Genomic DNA, 17502 nt, shown 5'->3' with positions numbered 1-17502 from the left:
AATGAAGCAGGTGGACCAATGTGATGGAGGATTTGGCCGTATCTCTCTGCCTCCATCCCTTTCTTAGCACCATCAAGGGTTGGGCAAGGGAAAGATCAGCCTTGCTCATAGGATTCCTTGCAGGATGTCTACTGTAGGTTAGCATTTTTCTGCTCTGCTTGGACCTGTCTCCTAGGGGATCACTCCTGTAAAAACAATATATCACCTCTTCACATCCAAATCATTTTTCTGATACAATGAAAATTGTTGCTACTGTAACTTTGGTTGATCAAATTTTGAAACTGGTTTGATATTCGTTTATACTGTTCATTTTTACTCTTCTTTTCCTCTCATATCCAATCTGTACTGACTCAAACTTCAAAATGTTTTCAAGTCTGTCCACCTTTCTCACCCCTGCTACCCGAGTCCAATCTACCATCATCTCTCACCTGGAACTTCAGCAACAGCATTCTAACTAGTGTTCCTGCTTCCCCTTTTTGCTCTCTTCATCACACTCTCCACCTACTGGCCCACCAGGTCACATGACTCCCTGATGAAAATCCTCCGGAGAGGATTTTGCACAAGGAAGGCCTGTTACTGGGCCTCTGCCTATTTCTTCCTTGCTTACTATGCTCTGGCCACACTCACCTTCTTGCAGCTACTGAAATACACCAAGCTTGTGTGTGTCTTCCATTTGCTATCCCTCTGCCTTGAGAGTTCTTTGTGTGGCATGTCCTCTGGGTCATCCCAGGCCTCAGTTTAATGTTGCTGGCTCAAAGAAGCCTTCAGTCAGAAGTAACACTCCTCCATCCTGTTCACCCACTATCACATCACGTTTGATGTTCTCCATGGTTACCATTCTCTAAAATTACTTTGTCCATTTCTTCCTTTATGTGTATTGATGTTTCTACCTTCATGCAGTGTGAGCTCTCTAGGAGCAGGATCTTTCTATTTTGTTGACAGCTGTTTCTGTAGCACAAAGAACATACTGACATATGATAGGGATTCAAAAGTCATTTGCTGAATGAATAAGTGAAAAACAAATTTGATTCTGTTTTCAAGATGGAATATCTCTCAATTTCATCCAAAGCCTAGAGGCCCAATGACTCAGACTTGTTACTTTGTTCTAGTATCCTTGGTTTAGGGGGTAAAAAAAAACCACATTCTTTTCCAGCTTCTGATTTGCAAACCTAAAAAAGAGTTGAAAGAAAAATACAAAGAACACCCATATATTCTTCACCTAAATTCAACAATTGTTAATATTTTGCCACATTTGCAATATTTCTCTCTTTCTCTCCACACACACATCTCTCTAAATAAATTATTACAGTGATGACTATAAAATAGTAATTTTGTTTCTACTAGTCCTACCCTATTTATTAACTGGCATTATTCATAACCAATGACTTCTTAACACCAGAGCATATGGAGGCAGGTTTGTATTAACAGTGAAGTAGATAGATTCAGAAAAAAAGTTTCGATGATCTTGATGTACTTTTGAGTCAACCCCATTAGTGCAGTCCCCAAACAAAGAGCATGGAACTCAAAGCCCTGAATACTAAAATTCACTGCTGCCAGAAAAATGAAATTCTAAGATATTCATTTTTCTTCCTTCAGTGTAACAAGTGTAAAAGTGTCCCTATATTATTCTATTGTTATTATGATTGTTCCATCTGGTCCACAGACATTTTAAGCTATTTTGTTGTTAACACTAAAGTCAAAAGGAAAGAAATTGATGATATGTGTTTGCGATATGAGAAACAGTTTGGAATTGAAAGTTAATTTTAAATGTGTATAACATTTTCAAATGGCCCCAGATAACTGAAGAGGAAAACTCGCAGTCAGCATTTCATTATTGCCACTAATGCAGTGAGGCACTAATGCATTATTGTCATAATGTAGACCAGATATTCCCAACAGGATAAACCAAACATAATTTCTTAAGTTTAAAAATATTAAGTATAATTTTTGCCCCCAGCAGGTTTGATTAATAATATTTTTTCCACAAGTTAGGATTAGGACTAGTCTGATGGGGAAGGTTGTCTGGAAAAGGAGTTAGGGGAGCCAATCTGAAATTTGAAATCCTCCACAGGTATAGAAATTACTTCTTTTCAGGCTTTTAATATTGGCTGTTCCACTAATCAAATGATATGAACTTGGATTGCCTAACTACTGAGATAACCTCAGACAGTTCTAAAACATATTTATTCATTCATTCAGGAGTGGAATTCTTCTACATGCCACCTATATGCCAGGTGCTGGGAGCCCCTGCATGTAACACCACAGTTCCTAACATCAAGTGTCATCACTCTCCTTTGGCTCTAAAGAAATCTCTCCCTAAGAAAGTGGGATAGGGTAGAGGTGACTGTAGGAAGGGATAAAAGGGGGCAGAAAAAGAATACTAAGAGTCAACAAAGAGTCTAGGCAAAAATAAAGCCTAACAGAAAAATGCAGATGGACCTTAGAGGTGAGATGTGAGTAGGGCAGCCACTAACTGAGTATTTAGTCTGAGTATCATGTAGACACTTGATGGAATAGCAAGGGGAACTGAAATCCAGGCCTAGTTCTACTTGTCAAACTTCATTCCCTGGGGGGTGGGAGAGACTTCATCTTCCCCTAAAAACAGGCACCTTTTTTTAATTCATGGTAAGATACTGCATGGGCTGTGTCCCTGAACCATTAAAACTAAACTTATTTCTCAAAAAAGGGATGTGAGTGGCATTTGGAGCAGGACAGTTCTTTGTTTTATAGAATGGTATTATATGCGGCAGAATATTTTAGCATCCCTGGTCTCAACCCACTAAATTCCAATAGAATCTCCCCTGCCACCTCACCTGCCAGTCACTGTGGCAACCAACAGGCCTCCCCACACATTTCCAAATGTGTGAGACAACCCTGGTGAGAACTTTTAGCCAATCCTTTTTAGAGCCAGTTAGATCCTTCTTTAATGGGAAGAATGCCCCGCCAGCCACACCCTCCAGGGAACTGACTTGCCTTGGACCTCCAGTGGCCACATCTCTGTTCAGGAATACAGTGTGTGAATGAGAAAAAGCTGACATGCACTTCCCTTTCAATATCCTCTAACTAATTCCAGTTAACTATCTTACCATGAGTCAGAAATTCAGACTAAAAGGATGGGAAATTTTTTTTGAAAATAAAGGCTTTCTTCAGATGGTGGCTTAGTGAGGAATCATTAGGTGGTTTGACATTGATCTTTCTAATATTGTGACAGTATCACTGGAAGAAACTATTCCCTTGGGGATAACATAACTTCAGAATTTCATCTAACTACAGTTGGAGTCATATTTGGTCTCATTCAAGACATCATTTTTAAAGAATTAGTACATAAGGAAAAGTTAGATAGAGGTACCATTGTCTCAAATGCCATGGTAACACACTAAAATATTGATTTTTAAAAAATTCCTCACTTGATACAATTTTTAATAAGTCAATTTTTATTACTTTCATTAATTTGTTACAATCAGGATTAAATGGTTTGAAGATATGGTCAGAATAAGAACTACATAATATCATAGCAAAATGCATTTCTAGTTTATGGTGGGTAGATCAAAGTTTCAAGGGCCACAAAGAGTTTTATTGGAGTGTAAAGTCCTTTTGTTTTCCTTTAGATAAGATATACGTGTAGAAGGCCCATGAGCAGCCATAGTGCTGGTCAGATGCCAATTTAGGAAAAGAAAGTGACTATACTTTGCGTTCAGGAATGCAGGGGCCATGTGATATTACTCTACCTCCAGTGGCTGAGCACAGGGCCTAGCATATAGAAGGCCCTTGAAGGAGTGGATAAGTTGAAAAACATTCACTCCTTTCTTCTAGTGTGACAGCCATACACCCTTGGTGATTCTCCCCCGAATCATACTCAATTCAACAAACTCTGGTTGTTAATAATAAGGCCTCTCATCATTATGCCTTTATCGTGTGCCAGGCACAAGATGACCATTATTTAATTTGATTATTAAATCAACCTCATGGCATAAGCATTATTACTGACCTTCTCAGATAAAGAAGCCAGATCTTAGAGAGGTCAGTAATTTGTTCTGGATAACATGGCACTGAATTGCAAATCCAGGTCTCTAAGACCTGAGTCTATTTATTGAGTGCCTAGTAGGCATGAAGCACTGTACCAGGAGATAGAGTTAGAGAAAGAAGAGCCTCTGGCCTCTAGTCAGGGAAAGAACCACAAGTCACCCCATTCACTATTAAATGGGCTATTAACAGAGAAAGCAATAAGGAAGCAACGAGTGGAATTTAGAGAAGAGCTAATCCTATGATGATAGGAGAATGACAGGAATTACATGTTGCCTCTCCAGATTCCCAGAGGCAAGCAAGTTATGTAAGCTGAGAAAAACCATCATACCTGGGTGTCCAACAATCCTGTCTCCGGCCCTAGTTCTCTTCAGGCAGCTCTGCACACCAGGCCAGTGTACACTGAGCAGCGCTGCTAAGCCTATCAGCGCTTACCTCAAATGCCCATCAGCGCTTACCTCAAATGCCCCCAGTACAACTCTTGTGTGATAGCTGTACTCACACACTACTCCTACCTACTTGAAAAGCTTCTCCTTGTTATTTCTGAGAGTCACCAAAAGGGATGCCTTACATGGAGAGGCAAATCAAGTCTCTCCTTTCTTACTGGGGTTCCCTCTTGCCAATGTCCACTGCAACTGAAGCTTCCTTAAGGAAACTGCTGCCCCCACTGCTAAAGACTGTTAAGCAGGATGCCTGTCAAGGATGCCAGTACTAATTCTGCCTTTACCCCGCAGAGCCGTGGGAAATGGGAGGAAGCCCCCCATCTACAGTCAACTGGTCTCCAAGACACCCACTGCTAGCACCCAGTGTCTCTCAAAATAGAATTTCTTCCCCTTTTTTTATCACCTTTAAGCAAAAATTTGTCTCAACAGAAAGAAGCAGCAGCGTTCTCTGTGTGATCCCTATCCCGTTTATATGCTTCCAAGAAAAATGTTTTCTTTGCCTACTACTGAAATACAAGTAAACATGTATGCACACACACTCATCCAGGGGATTTGGAGATAGAAATCTAGCCCAAGTCTACACAATCAGCCATTTCCCTCACAAAACCAGAATGCTTAGTGTCCTGTTCAGGTTAATGGTACTTGCTTTATATTTGTATAACTAAAAGAACCATTCTGGGTTTTTTTTCCCCTAAAACAAAGAAACAGTTTAAATTAAAGATGAATGAATATTTACTTGTAGAAACCAAAAATACATACAAAAAAGTTTATAAATTTTAAAGTTCAGTCTCAGCCAAGACACCTTATTACATCTAGGCGGAGAAATGAAGAGTTGGGAATATTAAGTTTGGTGGTTGAAATCATATGTAATAGCAGAGCTAGAGTTAGAATCTAGGTTTTCTGATTCCTAGTCTAATACTCTTTCTTCGAGGAGGGTGTGGGGCAGGAGGTGGGTTAAAAGAGGTGTAATGTGATAATTTTTCCTCTCTAGAAGAAAGAAGAATGGATTTCTCTGTTCTCCCTTGGTTTCCTTTTGGTCAGTTTTTGGTCACTTGCTTGGTATGTGTCATTTCTGGCTCTTGCCTTTTCAACACAACCGACCCTTGTATACTGAGCTGAGAGGCTCCCTGGTTTTCTGGAATGCTCAACATGAGTCTCCTCCAATGGGAGAGTTGCACAGCCCTCCTCGTTCTAAAAATACGCTTTTTGTTGAAATGGCTAAACTATTAAGGTTCATTTTACTATACTTTGAATTGGATCTAATTTATTTTTTATTGTTTTCCTTTTCATTTCCTGTGTTCTGGTTTTTTGAACAAACTGACCGTGATATGCTCCACATGGCCTAGAATCATTTACTTATGCTTTCTTATAAATCACAGCTTTTCCAGATTGTCATTAATGTTCAAACCTTTTCCCTTAGTATGGTTGCCTAGATATACTTACTGCCAGAGGTCCTGGAACATGATTTTGCCAGTACTAACTGCAATGTTAATATTCTGCTCAGTCTCCCTCTCCCCGGTCCAGGGAAAGGCTTCTTTTCTTCATCTTCATCAGGAAGTAGAAACCTGTGCATCTGCCAGCTTCGTAACCCTCTTGGCCGCTTTGAGTGTGATGCGGAAAAAAAATGTTGAGGGTAGTTTATAGCAGCTGTTTTACCACATTCCTGTGAAAATGCCTGCAGGCACAGACTGCTCCACTCAAGGCACAAAAAGGCCTTCTCCAGCCTTGGTAAATCTGCCTTGGCAGATCCCTGTTAGAATGCAGGGTCTCAGAGTTTAGCGTGCATAAAACACATCTCGGGGTGCAGATTTCTGGGATGTACTCCCAGAGTTTAGGAACCTGTCCATCTAGGGTAGAGCCCAAGGACCCTTCAGCAGCACCCAGGTGATTCCAATGCAGGCTGTCCGCAGAGCATTCTTTGAGAAATACTGGTTAGGACTTTAGAATTAGGTTCGTTATTATTTTAAGATTCTTTTTCTTGAAACCATGGCTGGATGGCCAGTTTTGAGGAATGCCAGAGGGGATTAACAAACAAGGGAGTGGGCCATACTTCTCAAGTCCCTTCCTTTTCACCTCTTGATTCCATGATTCTGCATTTTTTTTTTTTTGGATTATATATAATACATCTAAATCCATGGTATTTAGGCACAGTATAGAGAGGGTTCTTGGCATCTTTTCCCCACTACTGAAGCTCCTGCAAGATAAGGGTTGTGCTAAAATGTAGAAAATGTGTGCATAGAAGCAGTGATACCTTTTGGGAGTTGTTCTTTGCTAACTAAATAAAACCACAGCCTGCAGTCTATGGTCTCTCCCCATTCTCACCTTCTGGGCAGTTTGCTTGGTTTTACAAGATTAGACTGAAGTGAGTAGTTTCTGTAAATAGGAGCAGAGGAGGAATGTGCCCTGAGAATTGAGGTGAGCCTTAGAACCCAAAGGAGAGGGCTTGGAACATTGGGACAGGGCAGGCCAGGTTCACTTATGGGTGAAACAGACAGATCTTCTGTGGTGTGATTTTAGAAGAGACAAAGACAGTTTGGTATGAAATTTCTCTATAGGGATGAAGGTGGCTGAATGCCAAAGACTCAGACTCTGTAAAGATAAAACTTATCTTCCTGGAAGGTATTTCTTAAATTCACACTATTATACACAAAAAATTTCCATGGAAGTTTCCAGAAAGCTGTTTTTAATGTAGAGGGGGGAAACTGCCATAGAAAGTTGGAGTGAGGTGGCGGCAGGAGGGGAAGGGGAGAAAGCAAATAAACTGGAGTATAAAAAATAGATCATTGACACCATGACTGTTCTGATTCTGTTTATCTGTAGGCAAAGACCTGACTATGTGGCCACCTCAACTAATAGGAGAGAAATTCTAAGCCAATTTAAGCACAAAGGGCCCTGACAAAGCAGATGCCACTGTGCTCTCATACTTCAGAGGAAGGGCCTCCGGTCCTCACTCGGAACAGCCTCAGGTCTGGCAGTTAAGTGGTAAATATATATTTTAACACAGACAGGGAAATCTCTTCAAGGACTTCCCCAGGACCTGCCTCTCACATTGGGAGTTTCCAAACAGGGACAGTCTAAAGGAAGATGTGAGACCAGGTTGGGGAGACAGACCTTAAAGAAAAATCAAAGACAGGTAGGGGGGAAGACTCAAAGTGGACAAGAAAATGCAGGAGAGACTGTCAATCTAGACAGACTACCAAGGCCAGAGAATGCAGAAGGGATGGCACCTAGCACAGTGCTTGGCACTTACAGACATTTCATTAAGTATCATGGAAAGAAGGGAGGGAAGACAGGGTATCCTATTAAAGCTTCCTGAGTTGTTGGAAGAGGTGGCAGGTTATAAAGTATTCTGTCATGCCTAAAAGACAAGTAGGACCAAATCTAGAATCCAAACAGAAAAGGATATTAGTACTTCCCTTCACAGACTTATGTAGAAGCACAACGTAGGAAACTAAAGCGGGTAGCTTAGCCTATTGGTAAATGATCCAGAGGCACATGTAACACAGACTAGAAGCGAGGTACAAAGATATGCCTGGCAGGGACTTTCCTGCTGAGAGCTCAGGAGAGGAACTGCCTTGAGGCAGTACGTGTAGCTTGTCTCTTCTGTTCATAGTTGGTGACCCCTGCACTTCCTTCTCAAATCCCTCTTTCTATATAAAGTTTAGTTTTGCTCCAGAATCAACTGTTGAAATCCAGTGTATGGGGGTGGAAGAAAGGAAATGAGTTAAAGAGGAAGTAGACAGAGGTCACGAAACAAAGGCACAGTCTTTGATGGAAGCATTTACTTTCTCTTTTGCTTCTGGATGTTGGCTCAAGAAGGACTCTCAAAATCTGACATCAGCCTGGCTGGAGTAATGTTCTCCAATTTTTCACATCAGCAGCAAGATCTTTTGCTATATCTTTGGGTGGACTTTATTAGTAAATCTTTAACTCCAGCAACAAGCATTTCCTACATTCCTTCTTCATGTCAGACTATGGTGGGGGACTATCTCTCTTCAGTAGGGGAGAAACAGTCACCAGGATTATTCATTTGCTTGAAAGCAAAGACAAGTACTATGAGAGCTCTTAACAAGAAAATATAATTGAGAAGGTGACATTTAAGCTGAGACCTGAAGAGTAGCATTTCATCAGCAACAAAGGAGAAAGGTGAGGGTTTCAGGCAGAGGGAACATCATGTGCAGAAGCAGTGACAGTTCCCAAATTACAATTTTTTAAAAAAAATTTTATTTCATTGAGTTATAGTCCATTTATAATGTTGTGTTGATTTCCAGTGTAGCCAAATTACAATTTAAGAGGGCGTCAGACGCAGCAATTTGACTGAGTGGTGGACTGGCAGCTGTTTTTGCATAGATTTACAAAATACCAATTATGCGTATCAAAGAAAAGATGGGCTTTGTGCATATTAAAAGATAAAGCCCCTCAACTCTCCCCTCATGCAATGACCACGCAGGAGCCATGAGACAGGCCTGTCCTATTTGAAGAGCCGAAAGAAGGCAATTATGGTCAGAGCATAAACCTCAATGGGAGACGGGCTGAAGATGCAGCTACATTTACGCAGAGCCAAGGAGGCCTTGTAGGGAAAATTGAATATTCTTAATTTTATCTTAGGTGTCATGGAAAGCCATTAAGGGTGTTAAGCTGAAGAATAATATGATATGATTTATAGCTTAAGATCACTCCGGCTTCTGGAGAGAAATGAACTACAAGGGACAAGGAGCTAATGTATGTTGAATCTGCATAGGCCTGTCCTTAAACAATACGAGTACATTACTCACTTAAATCTCACAACAGCCTCCCCGAAGTGGGTACTATTATCTTCACTTTACAAGTAAGGGAACTAAGGCCCTTTGAGGTTATATAAATTGCCCAGCATAACAGAGGGAGAGGCAAGAAAACGAGTGCAATTTGTTTTATTATTGTACAGTTAATGCATGGGGCTTACTTTACACCCAATAAAATCTCAACGATTGTTTTGTCATAAAATTTTGTAGGTAGTTGATAGTCATACCCAGAATGCAGTGATCATGGAACGGTTAATACATGTTTTATTTCTAGCAAGGGTATGCCTGACACTGGCTGCTCATCTGAGAGATAGGGGATATAGCCACAAATGACTGAAGCTATTATAGGATTTTGCTCTTAAAACCTCTCTTATCATTGTTAAATGTGCGAAAGACCTCTTTTCACTGTTTTGATCTTTTTGTTAGGTCGTTTTCCAGGAAGTGGTTGCTAGGAGTGAAAAGTTTTATTATTTAGAGATAAGTGGAGCTTAGGTAGACCATCTCCTTAAAAAGTACAAAAAAAAAAAAAAACCCTACAGTAATTGACTTGAAAAGTATTTTTTGCTACACCATTTGTACCAGTCCACCTGCTTTCTATTTACTTACGGCTATCTCCTTTCGCTAATGATTCTCTGAAAGCACACACTAAGGTTTGCACCAAAATACTGTCCTGGAGACTGTTGGAGGCGTCTGCAGGGCTCTACAGAGTCAACAGTTGCCTCTAATGACAGTGAGCACGTGCACACTGAGTGACTACAGAGTTCCATGCCATGAGTGTGAATGTCAGCTCACTGCAGAGTACATGAATTACTCTTGAATATAGTTACCTTGATATCTTGATAACGTCTACCACTGGGAGAAAACTCATCGAGACTGAAACCAACCAGGTTACAGAGACACTGTTTCACATGCTAGGTGGGAACCCAGGCCCTGGGGTTCTTAGCTGTGTATCCCTTTGCCCCTTCTCATACCATCTCTTAAAGAATATTTGATTATTAACCTAAAGGTGTGTAAACTCTTTATTGCTCTTGCAGAACTGCCATATGCTAGGCTCTTTATAGCTTTTGTCTGGTCACTGGACTTAAAACATTCTTTAACCTTGTTTGATATTTATAATGTGTCACCCTGCAATTTTCATAATATCTGTTAGAAAAAAATAGACAGGAGATTTCATCAGTAAGTGACTAATAGTCTCCAGATAAAAACCACAACTGCTTATAACCGATGCTCAGAATCCCAGTTTAGACCCAGGCAGCACCTTTGAGGTCACTGAGGCCAAGCTTCCATTTTATAACAGAGGAAACTGAGGCACTGACAGATCAATGGACTTCCTAGGTCAACCAGTGAGGTAATGGCCAGGCTGGAGCTAAATTTCAGTTGCCTGACTCTCAGTTCAGAAAGCCTTTAGAGATCCACACACGTTATTAAAGTATTTAATAAACAAACATAAATTTAGTCTTTGAAATTGGACTTAAAATTTATTTATTGGATTTCTTACTATGCAAGAACTTGATTTTCCTCTCAATATTTGAGCAGATCCTAGAAAATATAAACACTTGAGGCACTTCCTTTGGCCATCACAAATTATTTAGGAAAAACTACAATTAATAAAGGAGACTAAGTTTTCTGCAGAGTCTTCATCTTTGTTCCCCATCCTCTCTTCTTCCTCTGGTTTTCTTCTTAGTATTTCTGGCATCTTAAGATAAGTATCCCAACCTGTTCATGGGCCCCTGGCCTTACATACTTACAATTTAGGATAACCCTTCATCATGTCGAGGCCTTTTCCTACCTTATTTCCTCGTTTGCCTACATAAACTCCCCTGTATAGTATATACTACCCTCTTAGCTCCTCCTTTCAGGTAGTATGTTAGCAAAGCTTGAGTGCTAATCAACATAAATGTTCTCCTGTTTCTGTCTATCCCAAGGTGTTAACTTCTCACTATTTCAGTCACTCTCTTGGATTAAGACATTATTTCTAGAAATGACTGTTAAAATGTAATCAGTGTTAGCTGGGAGGTAAAATTCATGAAAGCAGTACTGTGTGAAGGCAGTACACCCTGCTAGAATTAAAACATAAGCCTGTTGTTCTCCAAATTGTAAGCATTGTCCTCTGTACCATGCCTCTTGCAGTAGAAATGTAAAAGCATCCATTGCTCAACACCAAGTTGTAGCTAATATATCCTGAGTCTGCAGATGCCTCTGGATGCTTTTTTCTCCAGCTGAAACACTGATGAAATAGATCAGTGACTATGTAAGTGTGATTTTAAGTAAAGGATGGATTATGAAGACTTTTTCTTGATTCAAATTACATTTGTCAACTTTGGAATTAGTTGTGGAAATAAGAATAACTAGTGAGAAATGGCATTTAATTTAAAAAGCATAAAGTATGTTTACTTGAATTCACTGATTCCAATATTTCAGGCACACACTTTTAGGCAAATGGTCATTTTAAAGGCTGATCTTAGTATATGCTGGCTTCTCTATGATACAATGCTTTCTTCTACCTTCCTCCCATATTAGATGGATCAGTCAGGATAGGACAGCCTCAAAAGCACAGACACTTAAAATAACAAAGTTTCTTTCCTGAACTCACAGGGCCAGGTATACAGAGCAGCCACCAGCTTTAAGCATTAACAGAATAGCACAGGGAAAGAGAGAGTAGAAAATTGCACGTTTGCTTTTTAAGCTTATAATCACATTTCTCTGGCCAAAGCAAGCTACATGGATTCATCCAACTTCTAGGGAGCAGGGATATGCAATCCTACACAGGAGGAGACTGGAAATATTTAGTGGAGAGTGCTAATAATAACACACCAAATTGCTTGTAATTCTGGGAACTTACCATTTAACTTCTCTTTTTTGTTCTTGAAAGAATGCTCTCATCAACCTCATACACCTGGGTTTCTTCCAAGCAAATATCATCTACCTTCTAGAATATTCTACAATCTCTCTAATAGGATTTATTTTTATATCATCTTTATCCACTGAATGTACGTATATACCTACTGTTTACAGCATCCAGAATATTGTATTTTAATTAGGAGTTTATTTGTCTGTTTCATCTACTGCCTTAAACCAAAAGACCATGTCTTATGCATCTCTGTAGTCTCAGCTCCCATCACAATGGTTGGCACAGGTAGATAGTCACTAAAAAACAAGGTGTCCATAAAGTCCCTTTACAGTCTGAATTTTTAATAAATATCCTCCTCTTTGTGAGATACATTAGACAAGGAACTTACTCAAGATTCAAATAAAATTGTAAAAGTTTTATTTATGCTAACACATTTATTTTACAGTTAATAAGTTCTATGTTACATTAAACAGCCTCAATTATGTTATTGAAAATGATGTTATTCAAAATGATAGTGGGTATATTGAAAACTAAAAAATATTTAAGTCATCTTGTCCAGTTGGGAGAGAGGCACATGTAAATAATTAAGAGTAATACTGTAAATGAAGATATTACCAAACAAGCCCTGATGTAGAAAGAAAGTACCCCTTAACTCTACCTGAAGAGATCAAGGAAGGCTTCCCACAGAAGACATCATTGGAGCTGAGTTCTTAGGAAACAGAAGGTATATTTAGATGGGAATAGTGAGGAGAAATAGGAGGGGTAAAAGCCATAGAGTCAAAAAATACGTGGTACTTTTAAGGCAAGTCACTACAGTGTTGAACAGATTATTTAATGTTTCTGTGTCAATTTTCTCACCTGCAAAATGAACATACCTATTTGCCCATCTGAAATGGCTGTTATTATTTTTTAAAAAATCAGTCATTACAGAAACAGTCGAAGCTCTGTGTACATCTTCAATCCCATTCCCCATTAGACATAACCAGAGATAATAACCACTGCACTGAATTTGATGTTTATCATTCCTATATACATTTGAAACTTTTTAAGCCACATATGTGTAAATCTACAAACAATATGTTGCTTTGCATGTTTTACAATTTTATAATCATGTATCATAATATACATATCCACCTGTAACTTGTTTTTAAAATTTATCCACTTTAATACATGATACTGGGGATCATTAATTTTAAATAATTTATTTTGTCCCATTAGGTAGGAATATCACATTACCTTAATCCAGTCTTCTACTGACATTTAGGCTGTTTCTACAGAGACTTTTTTTTTTTTTAATATACCACATTGTTGTACTCTCTGAGGTGCATATGAATAAAGCGCTGCCTCAGAACACACCACATGGTGCTGTCACTATAAGAAGCAGCGCTATCACAAATCAACCTTCCTTTTCTAGAGTTGCCTCTTATGACTTATAATTAGACAGAGGGACTCACACGCTAACTGTAAATGTCAGATACTTGAAAAATAAGGATAGTCTGAAGGCACCAACTCTATACAGAGGATGAATACTGATGCTTCTTTACCCCAGACATCAAAATACATTGCTGTATTCTGAACATCAAAATGTATCACTGATGCTAATGCTTCTTTCCCAAATATCTGAATTTTGGATTTAGCTTCATAAATAATGATTTCAGTCGAGTTCGGTAACTGTTTTCCAAATTGGCAATACAATCTTACCATTTGGTGAGCACAAAGAGACAAAAGTCCAAGTTCATTTTTCTTTTTCAGGGCTTAGAAAATGTGATAAATTTTAGACACTGAACCAACATTAGATTTCATAGCATGAAACCAACGTAGCATAACTGATATGGAGCTCATACTTCAAACCACTTCTAATTTTCCCCAGTTAAAGGGTCCAAATATATGCAGTATATTGAATAACCAATAAGACATCTCTCCTACATGAACTTTGATTTTAATCGTTTCTGAAAGAGAATGCCTATTCTGCATATGCCTATTCTGACTGTCTTCTCAGTGATACTCAGTTTCAACTGCTCTAGAGGTCATCTGCCTATCTTTTAGAGTTCTCAAATGCTCTTTGTAATTAATATTGGTCTTATGGCTGCCGAGTCTTCATTCAAGTTGGATAATGTATCAGTCAACTTAAGTCATTGTATGGTAATAACCCCCAAATTGAAATTACTTACAGTAAGGTTTATTTCTCTTCATGCTGTTAGTCACAGTCATCTTCAGCTTTGTTTCATTATTCTGGGACCCAGGTGAAGGAAGCATCTCCTCTTTAGAACATGCTGTTCATGTACCAAAAGGAAAAGAGAGATAGCAGAACTAAGTGATGACTCAAAGTTTCTGCTCAGCAGCAGCCTATATCACTTCTTTTCACACTGTATTGAAGAAACCAAGGCATATGATCAAGCCTGCCATTCAACAAGGTGAAGAAGTAAAGTCCTTCCATTGAGAAGGACAAAAATATTTGGAAACAATAATACAATCTACCACAGAGGTTGTTTTCATTCACAAATAAGTACTCTTTTGACTGATATTTAGACTATTTATAAAGTCAAAACTTTCTAAAGTTTTGCTAATATACAAGTAAGACTTTTTGATGTCTAGGATAGGATTTAGTCCAATTTGATATTTTCTATGAATGTACAAAAAAAAAAAGAAATTAAAATCACTTTGAAAAAATCAATAAATATCTGGAGGTCCCATGTGTATAACTGTGACCTAAGTGTAAACAATACTAATTTATAAACTGAACTAACTGAAATCTTTACCATAACACTCTGAATGAAGGAAAATAACTGATTACCACTCCACTCCCATCCCAGCCATCAGGGGACCCTCAAAAAGAATTTCACACAGCTAGTATTTTAAATGAGACCATTGAGTCTCTCCAAATTTGCTGAAAATCTCTTGCCATTTTTGTGTGATGTTGGAAGGAACAGAGTTTCGATTTAATTTACATAATTGGTAAATGATAGATTTTTAGGTTTAATTGTATGTGACATGTACATTTAGGCTAGCTTTTTTTTTTTTTTTTTTTTTTGGTCTAGCAATTCTTTGTTTAGTAAATTTTTTTTAGTTATTTGTAAATAGCTGGTACCTTGGGCACTGAGCCTAGCTTTGCTTAGTCTGACTGTCTTTGCAGCAGTCTCTTTCTATTTTAAAAATATTTTGGAAATTACTAGTTTGTTTTCTAAAAATGAAGAAAAATTATCTCATTTTGGGGAGCTAGCTTCTTCTTAAATGATATTTTATGGTTAGATGGTTTAAAACAGTTCCCAGTTTGCCTTTTCAATAATAGAAGTGACAACTAATCACATTGCACAACAAAATTTATTCAGTCACGGAAAAATAACAATAATTATAGCTAACACTTATAGAAGGCTACTAGCATTTTTCTAAGTCCTTTACATATAGATTCATTTAGTAGTCACAAAACCCTATGAGATAAGATACCAATAGTATCCATTTAAAAATATCACATATTTTACCACATATGGTAAAATAAATATAAAATGGTATGAGATACCATTTTATAGATGAGGGATTTATAATACTTACCTTAATAAAGATATAAATTCAGCTTTGGAAAAATAATGTTATGTTTGGCAGGGTTTATCAGAGAGGCTAGGAAGTTGGCCTGTTAAGCAGGAAACCAACAGAAGAAAGGGAAGTAGTAGCAGAAGCTTGTTTAGAGGTTTCCTGAACCTTACTCTATTCTCTACATAGATGAATTTCAAACAAACCAACAAACCAAAAAACTTACGTAATCCTTTTAAGCTGTTAGTCAAAGGATAATTATTTTCTATTTAGCTCTAGGTCAACAAACAACAACCTTTTTTAGTTTTTGTGAAGGCCAAGATCTGGAATTTATATATAGGTTACATTATGATCTTAGAACATTAGCCTTTTCTAACCTTCAAAAGAACACACAAGCTTAGGAACTGTTCTTCTAGTTAGAACAAAAACAGTTCATAAATTACAATTTTTCCCTTCTATGGTTGACTACCTTCTGAATGGCGATGAGAGCTCAACCCATTGTAGGGTAGATGCACTTATCTAGCAGCAAAGAGGAAGTATAAGAGTAGCTCTGACAATTCAGCCACATGTTAATCTGAAGAGCCATACTTTATTTGAAGATATTTTGGTAGACTATGGTAGGTGTATGAAATGCTTACATAGGGATAGATTTTGTTTCATATGATGATATGATTTAATAGGTGAATAATTAGCCTAAAGGAATCGTAATTAATTCCAATTCATAGTTCCAAAGTTGTATTTGATTAAAAAAATCACTAAAGATTTAAAAAATTATATAAGATGAAGAAAATAATCAAACAAAAGTACTAATGAGTCACACTTTAATTCTATTATAGTAGTCTCAATTTGCTGTCTTTTTGTTGGTCTTCTCAAATAAGGAGTTAAATTTCAGCAGACTTTTAAGTTCTTCTAAATGTTAGGAGAAACATTCTCACCAGTTCATTTTTAAAGTAGAAACTTCAGAAAATAATCTATTACTAGGTTTGCTTTCTATATTTGTTAAATACACTAGAAAGTATTTAAAACTTTAAACACTGGAAAGAATTTTCATAGGAAAATTTAAGAAACTAAGAGGAAAAACCAGGAGGAAAATAACTGGATTTGTCAATAAATTGGATGTGATTGAGAGAAAGGAAGCAGTCAAAGTTATACGTAAGAGATGGGACAATACAGGTTTATGTCATTGATAAGTCAGACTGGAAAGATTATGGAGAGGTAGTATTTGTAACCTTTCCTCTAAAACTTACTGTTCCTTTTCCTGAATATATTGTTACTTTGACTCTTTATCAAATCTTAGTGACAGGTTACATTAAGTAGTAATAACAGCCTTGTAAATAATTTGCAATCATCTTAACTTAAAAAAAAAGTGACTAAGTGCTTTACGCATGATAGCTTTTCTCATGTTCTGGTTAAAGAGAAGATAGAAAAAAACTTAAAACATAGCAAAACTGTGACATGCCAAAGGTCACATAACCTGTAGGTACAGCCAGATTTCCTAATTACTAATTTAGTGCAATATTTTCAGATTCATTAGATTACTAAATTCGATGATTAATGATGTACCTGACATACACCCTTTCCATTTCATAAAAATCATCCCATTAACCTTTGTGGATCTATGCATTTAAGTCTAAGTGTTGCAGGAAATCGTCTAAAAACCTTTTTATCGTGTAGTGGATTGTATACGTAGGCTCAAAGGAAAACTCAGAGTTTATCAGTTCCTTGTCTCTTTTCCGACAGGTTCAAAAGAATAAATGAATAAATTGATACTAGGCTGAAACTATTTACAGAGAGCCATTATCCGGATGCTTCTATTTTACAGTGATGAAGCAGCTTTAAAATAGAAGTGTCTACATTTTTGCTTTCAAGCAAATTA

The 17502-nt window shown here is 37.8% G+C and overlaps 1 protein-coding gene across 6 annotated transcripts in view; it reads right to left on the bottom strand.

The window, feature by feature from the left end:
* The window catches only part of NEMP2 (nuclear envelope integral membrane protein 2), a 299056-nt gene that overhangs the window by 280931 nt on the left and 623 nt on the right, over positions 1-17502 (bottom strand). For all 6 annotated transcript variants that reach the window (XM_045512007.2, XM_045512009.2, XM_045512008.2 and 3 more), the window contains exon 2: positions 14270-14371. The gene's annotated coding sequence lies outside the window, so the exon portion shown is untranslated. The remainder of the gene's footprint in view (positions 1-14269; positions 14372-17502) is intronic.

Source organism: Camelus bactrianus, chromosome 5, assembly GCF_048773025.1.
Source record: "Camelus bactrianus isolate YW-2024 breed Bactrian camel chromosome 5, ASM4877302v1, whole genome shotgun sequence".
Lineage (NCBI taxonomy): Eukaryota > Metazoa > Chordata > Mammalia > Artiodactyla > Camelidae > Camelus > Camelus bactrianus.
Note: the sequence above shows the minus strand (reverse complement) of the source record. Positions and strands in the feature narration are given on the sequence as shown.